We start from the raw sequence: 13,416 nt of genomic DNA, 5'->3' as shown, positions 1-13,416 counted from the left end.
TGGATAGGTGGCAAGCCTAGCTCTGGACAGGCTTGAGTGCTCTATTAAAGTGTGTGAGGTGAACGGATGGCAAGGGCCAAGTGAGAGAAGTGGACTTAGGTGTGGCATGTAAGCCTTGAACCCTGTAACCATGAGGAGCCTTGGCATTGACATCTGGAGTACTCTCCAAGAAATCCCATGATATAGAGACACCATAACCCAGGACTGGAAGGCCACGCAGCCATGCAGGCAGCCTTGCCCTCTCTGCTCCTTTCTGACACTCTTTGATGATACTCTCTGCACTTCTTTGTACCGGGAATAGCCGATGTCAGGGCCTTTTCCCTTCAGAACCCTCTGTAACCAAGTGATAGTAGAGAAGTCCCAATCCTACCCATTCTACATTTCCTTACCCATAAAATTAGGCTTATTGCACACCAGAGAGGCCCAAATTTGTTTCCCTAGGCACAGCCACACCCTCAGCAGTGCTCAGTGAGGCAGGCAACTCCCTCCCCAGCCCCAGTCTGACACTTTAAGTCCCTCTCACCATGCCCCACTCCCAAGTGGCAGGAGCCCTAGAGTGGAGCTTGACTCTGCCAGTGACAGTGGGAAGCCAAGAACAAGCTATCCTTGTTGCCCAGGGCTTCACCTCCTCTCTACATTGCCCAGGGCCTCAGTGTTCTCACCTGGTTTGGCTAAAGGAAGTCAGTGCAGGATCTTGTCGTTGGCCAAGTACACTGGATGAATGACAGTGAATAAGAATCCATTGGCAGCAGCTGGAGACAGGTGGAAGAAATAAGGGGAGGGCAGAGGGGAGAGAGGCAGAGAAAGCCTTGAGTTGGAGGTAGGACATGTAGGACCAAATGCCCCCATCCTGCCTTGTCTTAGCCAGTCTTTTTTTATATTTTTTGACAGGCAGAGTGGACCGTGAGAGAGAGAGAGACACAGAGAAAGGTCTTCCTTTTTCCATTGGTTCACCCTCCAATGGCCACTGCAGCCAGAGCACTGCGGCTGGCGCACCGCGCTGATCCGAAGCCAGGAGCCAGGTGCTTCTCCTGGTCTCCCATGCGGGTGCAGGGCCCAAGGACTTGGGCCATCCTCCACTGCCCTCCTGGGCCACAGCAGAGAGCTGGACAGGAAGAGGGGCAACCGGGACAGAATCCGGCGCCCCAACTGGGACTAGAACCCGGTGTGCCGGCACCACAGATGGAAGATTAGCCTATTGAGCTGCGGCGCCAGCCTTAGCCACAGTCTTAACCATAGTGCTGTCATCCTCTTTCAGAACTGTGGCAGAGTCTAGAAGCCCTTGAAATATGTACCCCTCGTGGAATTCCTTGTTTCTTGTCTATCTATCTCCCCTGCACTGTGATAAACATCAAGAGGGCAGCCATGTGCTTTAACTCTGTTGCTGGTCCACCTTCAATGCTTGTCACATAAGAAGTCCTTGATAAATAAGTAGTAAGCATAAGAATCAACAGATGAACAGAGGAATTGAGTGGACCAGAACTTACTTGGAAATCTGTAAGGAGCTGCACATAACCAAGGAAGCCCTCTTATTGAAGCTGAATAAGTCAAAGCTATGAGCAAGAACTCAAGATTCTTGGCTCTTCTTTTTGAGACAGTGAAGCAGAGGGTGTCTTCCTGGTGTACCTTGGCTGGGCCAGCTCTTCCTTCTAAAGCTGATGCTGCTCAGTGCAGTCTTCCATGGTGCCGCCAGGATTGCCTGCAATCAGAGTTGAGGCCCAAGGGTCAGCCACCTTGGAGTAAAGAAGGAAGGAAAGACTGAAGCCTGCAGCATACCCTTCTATGATCTTCCACTTTGAGGACGAGTTGCCACTACAGATCTTGGGCTCCAAGGACAACACACATTTGTACTACATCCTGAAATCCTAGCATTTTTCCTTCAGAATAATGGGGGAGTGTGTGTTAAATGTGAAGGAGAGGCAGGGCAAGAATGCTGCTGTTCAGTCCCCTCCCCAGAGAGGCCAAGAGAGCCTGCTGTTCTTGTTCAGCTGTTCAAGCTGACCTGTGCCTGGGCTCAGATGACAGACAGCAAGGAAGGAAGGAAAGCAGAGAAGGAGGGACACAAAAGTGAAAGAACGAAAGAGCACAGGGAGAGAAAAGCAGGGAGAAGAAAGTGAGAAGGAAGTAAGGGAGGGAAAGTTAGATGTTACATCTTCTAAGTTTCCGAATTCCTCTCGAGTTCTGTCTGGCTCAAGATCACCAATCTCTTGCCCCTAGAATGATGTCCCATGTTGGAGATTTTTTAGAATTTTTGTTTGTTTTACACAAATATCAAAACAAGCTAGGCATGACCATTAGCTATCTATAGCCAGCCCCTGACACCAAACTCCAGAAAAGAGTTGTCAGTAGACCCTTCTGGAATACCTCTATGGGTGCCCTGGAAAAGGGTCAGAAGTAGCTTCAAGCCCTGCTGTTGAAGACCAGTTTTAAGATGGAGAGCACCCTAAAGAGCTCATCTTCTCCTGTTACCGTACATAACCAAACACTAAGGCTGGAGAAGAAGGCAGGCCTCTCCTAAGACTGCCATGCCAGATGCAACCAAAGGGACGATCACTTCATCAGCCTCACCTGAATGCAGACCCATATCTGAGCATGGGGCCTGCAGGATAGCCATATGCCTAGCACGATAATTGCTTCTGGACATTTCACTGAAGCACGCCTTTTGGGGAGTGTGTAGCCCTTGGTTCTGGCTTGGGGTCCAAGCTGAACATGTACAGGGGTGTGAGCCCTGGTTTTTCTGACACTTGGATGGTTCTTGGGTAGTGCTGGAGGCACAGGGATACCAAGACCCCATCACATAACAGACAGCAAGTCTGCCTCCCCTCCTCCTGCAGGCCTGAGCACACATGTCCAGGAAATGCAACCCAGAGACCCTTCCAAACATGCCAGCAAATAGAGCCTGCAGGCCTGGGCCCAGACAGCTGCCAAGTTTTCTGCTGTGGTTGGGGAATCATCTCCTGTCAATAGAAAACCCTGTGGTGGTCAGATTTAGGGACAGGGGCTGCCACCCTGAGACCTGGGACTTGCAGGCAGCCTAGCAGAGTGGAAAGAGTGCCATCTGAAGCTCAGCTACTTGTGTTCCGAACCTGCCTGTCGCTGGCAGGCTGGCAGCCTTCTCTTAGCAATTCAGCTTCCTTAACAGTGAAATGGATCTAACTGGGGGACTGTCATAAGGCTGAGGTGGATTGTGACAGTTTTAATGACCACCTGGGCCAGACTGGTCCCCATTGCGTCCAAGAAACACTAGTCGTGGTGCTGCTGTGAAGGTATTTTACAGCTGTGGTTAGTATCTAAATCAGTTGACTTTAAGTAAACAGGATTAGCCTAGAAAATGTGGAAAGGTCTCAGCCAATCACTTGAGAGGGGTTTCTCTAAGAGCAAAATCTGATTCAAGAGTGAAGCATCAACTCCTGCCTGTTGATGCTTTCCCACCGGCCCTGCATATTTCAAACGTGCCAGCCCTGTAACTGCATGCGTCAGTTCCTTTAGATATATCTGTATTTACTTCCTATCAGCTTGGTTTCTCTGGAAAGCCCTGCCTGATAGAGTGAGCATGACACAAGTGACCATAGAATCAACTCCTGGCAGCTTGGGGATTTTGGAGAAAGGAACAGTACCCCACCCTTTACTCGACCCCAGGGGCATGCATGTACACTTACATGACCCCGAGCAGAATTTCCCAATTCTCACAAAATCGCTTACAGCCCAAACTTGGCCATCAGAAGACTGGAAATAAATGATGCACAGAGTCTCATGGGCTCTCGACTTGAATGCACCACACACCCCCTGGGGAGCTTGTTCAAGTGCAGACTCTGAGTCTGAAGTTCAGGGGAGGAACCCGAGATTCTGAGTTTCTAGGAAGCTCCCAAGGAACCTCAATGTAGCTGGTCCCTGGACCATAGCCTGGGTAGCAAATTCCTAGATGGCATCCCTGCTGAGGGGCTCCTGGACCTCGTTCAGTCTTCTAGGGCCAGATCGGGGGCTCACTACCAACCAGGATAGCCTGATGGTACTTGGCCTGCATTTCCATCCCTCATCCTTACATCTGCCTTTAGTAACTGAGTACTTTCTTAGACAACCTTGGGCATGACTTTTTACCTCTCTAGGCCTTCATATTTTCCTTTGTAATATGAGGGAGTTGAATTAGACCTGTGAATTAGAGCATTCTTTGTAACTCTACTTCTACTAGACACTCTGAAGGAATTTCTTAGTACTTTGAATATCATTGGGAAATATTGGGCACTTTTCCTCTCTCCAAAAATTCAAATCACACATTTCATAATGAAAGCTCTGAGAAGTCTTGCTGGAAAAAGAACCACTTAACATTATTTAACCGGACATCTCTCAAATTATTTTTTATCTCAGAATCCTTTACTCTTGGATAAGCTATTCACATCTGGCAAAACTCATGTTTCATAGAACACATTTCTAGAAATATTGGACTCAATGGATTTTTAAACGGCCTTCAGAGCCAACAGATTAGGATTTTTATTAATTTGCACAAGTCTTATGCACCTGGCTAGCTCTCTATTAACGATCATTCATTCATTGGGATATCGAGGGATGTGGTGCACAGACTGGATTTTGGCCAAGGGCAAATAGCTGTGGGCACAACCCCCTGGGCATTGGCCCAGGGGCTTGGGAGTACCCACCATTTGAATGTGTGGATTTGGCACTCAGACAGATGAGCTATGTGGCGATTCCTACAAGATATGCACAAAGAGCAGGGAGTGATGCCCAGTTGCAGACTGGCGTCCACCAAAAAAGCCCAGCAGTGGATCTGGGCTATTTTGGGATTAGAGATCCATTTAAAGGGCTGAGAAAAGTTATATAACTTCTACCCAGGAAAACGCACAGAACTGCACACACATCCATGCAGATGCATATATAATATTCTGCAGCCAAGCCCAAGGGTCTCATAGATAAACTGAGGGCCTCCCTGGACTTCCTAGGGGTAGCTGAACTTCATTTAAGTGCCCCTGCAATAGATGACAGCTTGTGTTCCCCAAGGAAGTCTGGAAACTTCTTGCATGTCTAATGTAAAGTGGGGAAGGGGCAGGAATAGAAGGTGGCTCTGCTAGTGCCCTTCAGAACTGGCATTCTAACAGGACCCTGAGATAGGCATTTGTTTCCTGGCCCTGTCTAAATTTGGAAAACAACAGGAATTGTAAGAGTGCATTGGGGAAATGGCACTGTGGCGTAGCAGGTAAAAACCACCATCTGCAGTGCCAGCATCTCATATAGGCGCTGGTTCAAGTCCCAGCTGCTCCACTTCTGATCCAGCTCTCTGCTGTGTCATGGGAAAGAAGTAGATGATGGCCCAAGTGTTTGGGCCCCTGAACCCACATGGGAGACCCGGAAGAAGCTCCTGGCTCCTGGCTTCAGATTGGCACAGCTCTGGCCTTTGCAGCCATCTGGGGAATGAACCAGCAGATGGATGAATTCTCTCTCTCTCTCTCTCTCTCTCTCTCTCTCTCTCTCTCTGCCTCTGCTCTCTGTGACTCTGCCTTTCAAATAAATAACTAAATAAATATTTAAAAAACAAGAGAGTGCATTGGACAAGAGGCCCAGTCTGGGCCTTATGCTGAGGGGTTGGAGAAAGGTCAGTATTAAGCTATAAAGATAGTTGCTCAGAGGTGGGGCTTTGAGCTGGGATTTGAAGAATGTGGGTTGTGGCCTTGGGGGGATCTAAGACCAGTTGTCACTTGCACAAGGGACAACTCAGGCAAAGGTTTGGGGGTAGGAAAGGAAGGTGCAACTGAGAGTGGGAGGGGGTGGCAGTAGAAAGGAAAGCCAAGTGTGGGTCAAGCAGAGGGTAAGTGTGAACCCACAGCAATCCAGGCCACAAATGGTGAAGCAAGTCTCCATTCAGCAAACGTCCACAGATTCTCCTTCTGCACAAATCCTAGTCTGGCCCTACAGGCAGATGGGGCAAGTGGAGCTCCCTCTGCCAACTCAGTCCCTCTGGAATTCCCCACAGCAGCTGTCCTGAGCCTTCGCTGCTAGCCTCTTCCAGTGCTGCTCCAGCCCTGGCCCCACCCCCACCCTGACTCTGCCAGCAGCAGGCTGGGCTCAGGCTTTTAGGAGAAGTCTGAGGGTATGCAATTGGAGGCTGCTGTCATCCTCACCACCTCAGAATTCCGGCACACCCCCACCCTTCCGCTTTTCCTTCTTTGGCTTCAATCTCAGAGGAAGACGGTTGCTCTTTCCCCTGTGGATGGCTGACCTATTCCCTGGGTCCTGCAACCATCTCCCCCAGGGCTTCACTTCTTCTATAAATAGCACTCTGCTCTGGCCATCTCCACTCCCCCTACACCCCAAAGCTCCCCAATCTGCTTTCAAAGCTGACACATCCAGCAGTATTTGAAATACCTCCTTCTACCCTCACACCTGCAAACGTATTTGCTCCACACATAATCATGCTTTGTCTAGCAACTGAAGCATCCCAATTTAGGAAGCCATCCCCTCTGACTCCTCACATCTCCTGCACCCCTGCTGTACTGGGCATAGTCCTGGGCAGTGCGACTTTTCCAGGCATATAAATGCCCTGTGTTTTTCTTTCCAATAAGACTGGCAAGTCAGTGAGGGCAAGCATGTGTCTAATCTCTTAGCCTGCACTCCCCAGAGGGTATAGTCAGAGACAAAGGCTGTGAGTAGCCTTTGAGTAGCTCTGGTGGGACAGAGACTCAGGGAACTACTCTGCTTCTGATCCAGTCTCCTGCTAATGCTCCTAGGAAGGCAGCAGATGGCCCAAGTACTTAGGTCCCTGCCATCCTTGTGGGAGACCAGGATGGAGTTCTTGGCTCCTGGCATTGCTTGACACAGACCTGGATGTTGGAAGATTTTCTTTGCATCTCTCTCTCTCGCTCGCTCTCGCTCTCTCACTTTCTAATAAATACATCTTTTTGGAAAAGGGAAGACCTAATCTTAAGAGAGAGTAAATCTCTCAAATGCCAGGGTGCATACGTGTGGGTGCTGAGTGAGTTCTCACATTATACAACACATTAAGGAAAGAGATTCTACATGAGGAGTAAGTGCACAGTGACTCCTGTTGTTGACTTAACAAATTGACACTCTTGTTTATGGCGTCAGTAATCACCCTAGGCTCTTGTCATGAGCTGCTAAGGCTATGGAAGCCTTTTGAGTTCACCGACTCCGATCTTATTTAGACAAGGTCATGGTCAGAGTGGAAGCTCTCTGAATCCCCTGGGTTCTAAACATATTCCTCTCTGTCCCTTCCTTTTCCTCTGATATTTGACATGAGAAACTGAAACTGACGAGATGGTTACTCATGTAGCCTCAAGTTCCATGAATCATTACCATGGTCCCTGGAAGAAACATTCTCATCCTCAAACCAGGAACCTCTCATATGGCATAGATGTAAGTCTCCAAATGTCTTACAGGAACAGGAAGTACAAACTTCCTAAATGGATTCTTAGGAGTGATGGAGAGAAGGCCCACTTCTACATCTATGCCTTCAAGACCTGTGGGTTTTAGCTATTGGGGACACAATGTTATATGCCAGCCATTGGGTCCTTGAATATTCTACATCCTAGAAGATGGCAACTCAATGCCGCAGTGTAGATCTCCAGGATGGCATCTTAGATAATGGTTTAACAGGCCATTCTATTAGGTCTGACACTCCTAAGTGATTGGGTACAAGGCCATGCCAGTGAATGCTGTGCCCATGGTTGCATCTCTTTTGCTCTGAAATGTGTTCTTTGATCTGAGGCTACTGGATGGGACAAAATGTTTGGCAGATCAGCCATCGTGTCAGCCCTCAGAAAGTAGAGCTGATGAACAGGGAAGGAAAATTCATGTCTGGAGTAGATATTAATTCAAATAAGGACAAATTCCTGCCCCTTTCAGAGTAGAAGAGTCCCAATGTAATCAACCTACCACCAAGTGGCTAATTGGCTTTCTTGAGTAATGGTGTCATAAAAAGAAGTTGGCATGCTCAGCGGCTGGCTGGTAAGGCATTCAGCATTGGCATCACCTGATTGGCCTTGGAAAGAGAAATATGATTCTGTTGGCCCCACACTAGCTTCTAACCCTGCCACATGAAATGTCTTATATAAAAACTATATGTATTTCAAAAAAATTTTACACCAAAATAGATATATCTTTTTATTCCATTTTTCCACAAACTTTGTAAAGAACCATCATATAGCGTGTCAACTCATCTGAGAACCAGGCCCAAATTATTTTATCCAACATCAGTTGACCATAGAGAAACCCCATAAGGTCCTAAGTGTGAGTTGAGAAAAAGGTGTTTCAACACAACACATGTTGCTGATATGGGTGTCTGAGCCATTTGTGCAATTTACACGAGTCTATGAATGGTCTTGGACCCAAAATCAAATAAACATTTTCATTATGCAAGGGATTGCTAGTGTGTTTCCCTGGCCTTATAACTTTAATGTTCTAATAATACCTACCGTGTGATGAACAACTGCAGTCTTATAGTTACTTGAGGTTCTATGGCCAATTCTGTATCAGGGCCTGCTAGCACTCCAGGAGCCATTTTACAGGACAGAGAGCAATTCTCTTCCACAGAAGGCCCATCCTTACTCCAAAATCCTAGGAGTCTTCACTTTGACTCTCTATGGGAGCTTCCCAAATACTCCACCCAGCATTTCCTAGCATCACTGGATCTGAAGAGTCATTAGATTCAAGTGATGGTGCAGCTTGCACTTCAGCCAAGCTGAAGGGATTTGCTGTGCAGTATCATCTTCTTCTAAGCCCCACCCGAAACCGGCAAATTTCTGAATAACCCAATAAACATACAGGAGCAAAATTCTGGGGGCTGCTATTGTGGCACAGAGGGCCAAGCTGCTGCCTGTGACTCCAGCATTACATATGGGTGCCGGTTCATGTCCCAGCTGCTCTACTTCCCATCCAGCTCCCTGCTGATGGCCTGGGAAAAGCAGCAGAAGATGGTCCAAATGCTTGGGCCCCTGCCACCCACATGAAAGACCCAGATGAAGCTCCTAGTTTCAGCCTGGCCTAGCACTGGCCAGTGTAGCCATTTGGAGAGTGAACCAGGAGATGGAACATTCTCTCTCTCTGTAACCTGCTTTCCCAGGCAATAGCAGAGAGCTGGATCAGAAGTAGAGCAGTCGGGACTGGAACTGGTGCCCACATGTGACACCAGCACCACAGGTGGCATCTTTTACCCGGCACACTACAGCACTGCCCCCCAAACATTTAAAAAACCTTTTTACAGTATTATATTTTTGATATTTTTTCTGGATTTTAGACTTGAGAGATTTTTGAACTTTCATGATTTCAACATTCAAGATTGTGGCACTCTAGATTGCGTCTTTAGGGTCATGGCCCAAATCCACAGCAACTTCATTGCACTTATTATAGGCAATTGTCATGTTCAAATGTCAAGGTGCTATCCCAGAAGGGTATTAGGACCCATTCCAGATGTCTTTGTCTGATCATTGAATCCCTGGGCACAACTGGCTAACATTATGTCAATAAAATTCTGGAGTCCAACATCTTTAATATCTACTCCCACAAGTGTTCTCACAATTTCAGTTTCCGCAGATCCTTTTGCATGCAAGTTATTTTCTTCCAGAACATGTACTATATTTCCAAGCTTAGGCTGTCCTGACACCTGACCCCGGTTACCAGTCTGGAGGCAGTGAGGGGTTGTGGAGGCACACCTTGAGGAGCTAAGCATCATCTTGCAAGGCACCTGCTTTCAGGTGAGGTTGAGAAATGGGATCCCAGAGAACTGGAGGAGAGCTTAAAGGATAAAATAGGGAAAGAGTAAGAGCCAGCAAAATGATATGATGTCCACTAAAATGGGTTGCTTGATGCTGTACAACTCCGAGAACACAAATTAAATTTGTCTCAAAACTGAAAGGACAACTTACCCATCTCCTCTCTTCTCCACTGGCCAAATTTTCAGTGCATAGGAACTTAATGCCCTTGGGCATACACATAGCAAACAAATTACCCTGGCATCCCATGCCTATGTAAAAAGAGAAGGCCTAGCATAGAGGCATGTGGTGTAACCCTGAATTGAGGTGCTATCATGCTGAACCTACATGAAGCTTGTTAGAGCTCACACAAAAAGAACTGGTTGCTTCAGAGGTGAGAGGACTAAGAGACAGGTGAAACTAAATGGATGGGATGCAGCATAAATGAGGTTTCTGGTAGACCTTACTTTGTAGAGCTCTTTCTTCCATGGCAAGTGTGGTGCTAGAGCAAGGTGCTCAGGAGGCTCTTTGGAGAGTGTGTGAGTGCCTGCTCTTTCTCAAGCTGGGAGTCACCGTCAGGCAAGGAGTTGGACCATGTGGCTTTAGGATTCCTTCCGGTCCGGGAGTCCTATAGTGAAAAAGCCCAAGGCCCATAAAGGAATACAAACAATTGGCCTGGAGGCTCCTGCTTCCTGCCAGAGTATAGGGGAGGTAGAGCATTTTCCAAGTTTCTGGGGAGGGCAGGGCAGAGTGGGTCATAGGAGGTGGGAACAGGATCCAGTGAGGGCCATGACAGGAAAAAAAATTCATAAAAGCATCCCCATAAAGTCATGTCTGCTCCCACCTGCAGATGGGGCCATCGGAGAAATGGGATGGCAAGTCCTGCAGGGGACATTGGGTGGAAACAGCACAGCAGCCCCGGTTGCCTCTCCCCATGCTTCTGGCAATAGAGGAGCTACTTGCTCATGGCCTCTAGCAAATAGATGGAGATCTGTAGGCAGGATGCCTTCGATTTGCTCAATCCCACAGCCCTAGGAAACCACAACTGAAAACCCCATAATTGTTAATAAATTGCTAAGCAATGTTACACAGGCAGAATGGCCGTTTCATTAGCAGGAGTAAACCCTAAGTGGAGAGCAATAGCAGTTGGCATGGGGTTGGGGAGGGGCCGGCCAATGTGGCCTCCATCAGGTGTAGGAAATGTTCCACTTGCTGTTTACCCCACCAGAGAGAAATGGGGCCTCTCTGTGGGCCACAGCTGTTGAGGGTTTCAAAAGCTTCCTGAGGCTTCTGCTGTGATTCTCGCTGAGTCCATGCAGTAGCATGTCAGGTTGGTGCCTGTAAGGTGGCAAGCTGCCATGTTTGCTCTTCAGGAACAAGGATCCAGTGTGTGGCTGGGACTTCACACACAGGCTAGGGTGCTGAAATGGGTGATGAAGTGTCTGGGAAGGAGGCTTCTCTGGGGCAAGGCTAGGGACAGAGGCAGGATAGGAGTCGACCAGGCCATGGCAACTTGTGGAAAGCTTCTAGATGCCCACTGCAAGGTTCAGTGTGGCTCCCCTCTAGCCTACTTGGACCTCCACAACTGCAAGCCAGTGCTGAGGACCTCCTAACAAGCCAGGCATCTGCCACCAGGTCCCTGGGGATTGGAATACTAAAGCTGTTTGTTTTGCCGCGGATGCAACGTGACACCAGCCTGTGTGATCCAGCTCTGGGCATCACGTTTCCAGCACAGAGCAATGATATGGAAATTTGGCTGCTGCAAAAGGCACTGATTTTGCCTGCTTCTCTGAATCTCCTTTCTCTGAACAGCAGGGACATTTCAGTCCCATGTGAAGCACACACTCTCTTCCTCCTGGCAACTGCCCAGTACCGTAATTCCCTATGTAGTGCCACCTTGGAAGTGCCTTGGGCAGCATCTCAGGAGCAAGAAGGTCATTTGCATCCCAGGTCCTGAGGCGCTAAGGCAGTAAAGAAGGGCACAGAGAGAATGCACCTGGGGATCAAAGCATCTTCTGGTCTCACTTGCCTCTGAGCTCAGGATAAGTGCTAGGGAGACAAACATCACAGATGCCAGGAAGAGCAACAAGCCGCCTCCTTATCCCTTGCTTTTGTTACTCAAGTTGCATCAAGTGGCATCTTTGAGCAGTTCTCAAGGCATCAGGATTTAGCTGTTGGCAGACACATTATATGGCTGTGAAAAGGGGTGGAGGGGTGGAGGCAGAGGCACAGCTCCAGCCTCACAGTTGGCCACCACAGCACAAGATCAGTCTCCTGACTCCCAAGGTAGGAGGATTCCTGGAAAATACTAGAAATGGGAGACCCAGTCCTAAGGGAGAGCTGGAAACTAAAGCCCATAAAGGAAAGGGAGCCTGCCCGGTGTCCCACTTTGGGCCACTCGCAAAGCAGAGCCTAAAACCCAGTATCTTGCCTTCCAGGTCAGATATTGTAAAGGCCGCCACCTGGCATCACTGGTTCCTAAGGACAGAGAAGCATGTGTTGCCTTCTGCAAGCATTTTCCAGCTGTAGCAGAAGCAGGCTTCTAAGCAGGCGCTATGTTACCTACTTAGGCAGCAGCGACAGCTGAATGATAGTTGCTAATGTGTGGCGGATATCAACTACGTGAATCTTCACACCAACCCTATGAGGCGGGGATGGCTGTTAGCTCCGTTTTACAGATGAGAAAACAGAAGCACAGAACAGGTAAATAAGCTGTCCAAGATCACATAGCTCGTAAGGGGCAAAGCCTAGATGCAAAGCAGGCTGGCTCCTCATTGCTTGCTTTTCCACTATGCAGTGTTGTCTTGCACAGAGTCACTGTGATGATCTGAGGAGTTACTGTGAGGTGTCAGGGCCTCTCCAGCTCCCAGGTGTTTCTAATGGTGGATACGTGAACATTTGTCCTTCTCCCTCCCCTGCCCAAGAGCAGACAGCCCAAGTGCAGTGCTCTGAACACAGGTGTTCAGGAGAGTCTCCTTTGTGCATTCGATCACACAGACATTTCTATGTTGCACACCAGCTCTGTGCCGGCCCCTGTGCTGTGAAGACACAATAAACAAGAGCAGCCACCTGAAACCAACTAGTTCCTAGTCTACTAGGAAACAGGTGGCTCAAGACCTCCAAGCCCGGAGTGGCAAAGGCTGCACTAGAGTCAGCTCAGGTGCCACCAGTGCTGTGCACACAGGAGTTAGCTCCTTCTCCTGGGCCTTGAGTAGGAGGGGTTCAAAGAAGACCTCACAGACGAGGAGCTGCAGCTCTGACCAGGGCCATAGGGCTGCAGAGCAATGCCTCAAGTAATCAGGGAAAAGGAGGCCTCTTGGTGCCTGGAAGGAACAAGGTGTGCACAGCATGGAGGTGTGAAAGAACAGGGTGTTTCAGGATGATGACTTGCTTACTGTGTCCAACACATGCGTTGTCTTTGTGGAGGCTCAGGGGTAAACCCAGAGGCCAGAGCATCAAGCCAAAGAGGCTTATTCTCAAGGGCTAAAATGGAATGGAATTTGCCCTGCTAGGATCCAGACTTTCAGGGGCATCCATACTTTCTTGGCTTCTGAGTTCTCCCGTTTTGAATAGGAGTGGCTTATGCCTGTCCCACCATGACATTTGTGAAGCAGATAAAATGTTACCTAGTTTCACAGGCCTGAAGATGGAGAGGAGTGTTGCCCCAGGACGAATTCTACCCCAAGTCTCACTTAGCCCTAAT

Source organism: Lepus europaeus, chromosome X (assembly GCF_033115175.1).
Source record: "Lepus europaeus isolate LE1 chromosome X, mLepTim1.pri, whole genome shotgun sequence".
NCBI classification, from domain to species: Eukaryota; Metazoa; Chordata; class Mammalia; order Lagomorpha; family Leporidae; genus Lepus; species Lepus europaeus.
This window is presented reverse-complemented; position numbering follows the sequence as displayed.